This window comes from Herpailurus yagouaroundi, unplaced genomic scaffold (genome assembly GCF_014898765.1).
Source record: "Herpailurus yagouaroundi ecotype Mexico unplaced genomic scaffold, PumYag 182, whole genome shotgun sequence".
Classification (NCBI taxonomy): Eukaryota; Metazoa; Chordata; class Mammalia; order Carnivora; family Felidae; genus Herpailurus; species Herpailurus yagouaroundi.
The window spans coordinates 2,339,933-2,342,866 of NW_024412413.1; positions in this window are offsets into that span (position 1 = coordinate 2,339,933).

Here is a 2,934-nt window from a genome sequence, read left to right on the forward strand (position 1 = left end):
CCAGAGCATCACCTGAGCCCAAACCACCGGCAGCTACAGACAAGGACGGTGGTCACGCCAGCAGCCACGGGCATCGGACTCAGGCCAAGATGTTGGCAGCCGCACTGAGACGTGGCCAAGGGTGTCAGAGGGACGAACTTCTCCCTGCGGAACCCACACCAGCCTGGCCTTGTCCCCCCTCCGCGGTCCGGAAGTGGAGGTGAGGACGCAGGGGACAGACCTTCCGGAACGCTCCACGCTCGTGGCCCACGGCGACCACAGATTTATTTAGCAGGTGACTCCCTTCTTTCGGCTTCGGTCAGTCTGGCCTGAGCCACCGCTGCTGGAACACAGGGTCCCGGGGGCAGGGACACCAGGGCCCGGCGCACTCTGTGTGTGGAGAAGAACCTTCTGGGCACGGACCTGCAGGAGGATGCTCATTTCTGTTCCAGGGTCTCGAGGTCTTACTGTCCCTGAAATCCCAGGAAGGAGAGGCCTTGCCTCGATCTGACAATAACCCGGCTGCAGGAGCTGGTGAGGACATGGCCGGGCCACGCGGAGGACACAGCAGCGCTCGGTGTTTGTGGTCACCAGGTTCTCCCTGTTCCTCTGCAGGGGAGGGGACAATCCCTGAACATTGTATGGACCTCACGGGTAATAAGCCGATTTGATTTTGTCCCCCCTTTCCCTCAGGGGTGAGTGGAAGGGGCCACCCACCCACCCGGGGACCTGGGGACCCGGGGACACTCCTCCACCCAGGGAAGCCCCCGCAGGGGACGCTGCTCCTGCTCTGTAGCTGTGATGGCCAAGGACAGACCATCGGGCTGGGCCACACCGCCTGCCCCATCTTCCGTGTCCGAGGAAGCCTCAGTATACATAGTAGCTCTCTCCCCCCCGGGGCCTCCCTCCCTCCCTTCCTGCTTCCTTCCCTCCCTCCCTCCTCCCCCTTCCTCCCTCCCTTCCTCCCTCCCTCCCTTCCTCCTTCCCTTCCTTCCTTCCTTCCTTCCTTCCTTCCATTCCTCCTTCCCTCCCTCCCTTTTTTTCTTTCCTTCTTCCTTCCTTCTTTCTTTTTCTCAATCCCATAGAATAAAAGGAATAGCGTTGATTAGTTCCTCTAACTTTCAATAATGAATCAGAAAAAATAAATATGAAAGGCCTCAAGTTAATTCTAAGGAGCTTAATTATTTTTTTTTTTTCCCTGGGACGCATTCTTTCTGAAATGAGTTTTCCTATCTGCCCTGCATTATAGCAGCCCCCTGGCATGGCAAAAGTTTATTTTGGGCTTGGGGAATGAATTTGCAATTAAAAAACTTGCTGTCATAATCATGCACATTTGCATAATACGGGCTCTTCATTAGAGCACAGAGAATAAAAACAGTCTGATAATCAAATCAATTCATCTGCTATTTGTTTAGAGTTTGCAGGACCCGTAGAGTCCAGGCTGATGGACAGGACGCACAGGCGTGGCGTTGGGGTCACCAAGCCCGGAGTCAGGCTCTGGTCGGTGGACCCATTCAGAGGCAGAAATCATGCCTCCCTGACGATGCAGAGAAGTAGTCTGGTGACTGTCCCCAGGCCCACAGGTAGTCGTGCTGGCTCTGACATCCCCGGTGTCCCCATGGAAGGGGCATATGTTCTGGGACATAAAACAGCTCTCCCAGAGTCAAAATTCCTAAGACAGAATTTCTGAGCAACCCGCTCCAGGACCATTGGGAGCAAAACTATTCAGAAATGCAGATGTCCCCTCCTCCTTAAACTCACATGTGTGCCCCTGGCCACCCAGCCACACACACACACTCCCTTCGGCTCATAATCGCTCCTGATTCGTTTCCATTACTGCCAAATTAAAATGCAGGCCCTATGTGGGGCCGGATTCAGAGCCAAGTGCACAAGTCCAAAACTATACATTGATTTTCAGATAGAGAACTATATAATTAGCAACAACTTGGAGTTGGAATATGATTGTTCCAAATCCAGTTTCCTATAAGAAGGCGATGTGTGGTCTAAGAGGGTAGAAAGCCTTCCCGGAGGGATCCCACCGTGTGAGGGGCATCGCTGGGCCTTAGGGCCAAGGGCATCCACTCTGGAGGAAGCACCCGAGGGCTGAGGCCCGAGCTCCCATTCTGCCACGGGCATCCTTCTCAGGGGGAGGCCGTCTTGATGGTGTCGGGGCAGGTGGGTGGGCACAAAGGCCCCTGGGAGTGGATTCAATGACCCTACAAAGTATTTCTGAGCACTGGCTGGAGGTCAAGCCCCGTTCCAGCTGGTGACCTCCTCCCAACCTCCTTCTCTGCCCCCCTCTCCTGCTGCAGGTGCCTTTCAGCAGACCCCACCGTCCAGCTTGTAAGATCCCGCCCCTGCCCTTCGCACCCTGTGTCTGGCTGTGGGGCCGTCGAATTACGACGTGGACGCTGCTCTCAGAAACGGCCTCCACGAGAGCTGGCGGCAGGGAGGTGGGGGGCCCAGGTGTCTGGCGACAGGATACACCTTGCGGTATTTCAGAACAAGCCCAGGAGAGGTTGTACATGGACTTCCCGTGTCCTCGCCGAGATGAGCGTCTTGACTTCCGTGTCCTGGCTGGACCAGTCACTGTCGTGGACGCTTCCACCGTCACTCACTCACTGATCAGAGACGGGCAGAGTGTCTCCTACGTGCCAGGTGCTCTCCCAGATCCCGGCGGGACAGCTCTAAGTGGGAGCTACTGGTCAGCATTCATTCTCTTACGTTCCGTGTTGTGCATAAGCGCTGTACTGCAGAACCCTCAGCATACGCTCAAGTCCATGTTTCACGTGCTCAGCTTGGTGACCCGTGATGCTACCTGTCTTGTCCCCGATACCAGCAATCTTTGTTCCCTCTTTTCCTCATCAGCCTGGCTAGGCATTTACCAATTTGTTTTTTTTTTTTTTTTTCAACGTTTATTTATTTTTGGGACAGAGAGAGACAGAGCATGAACGG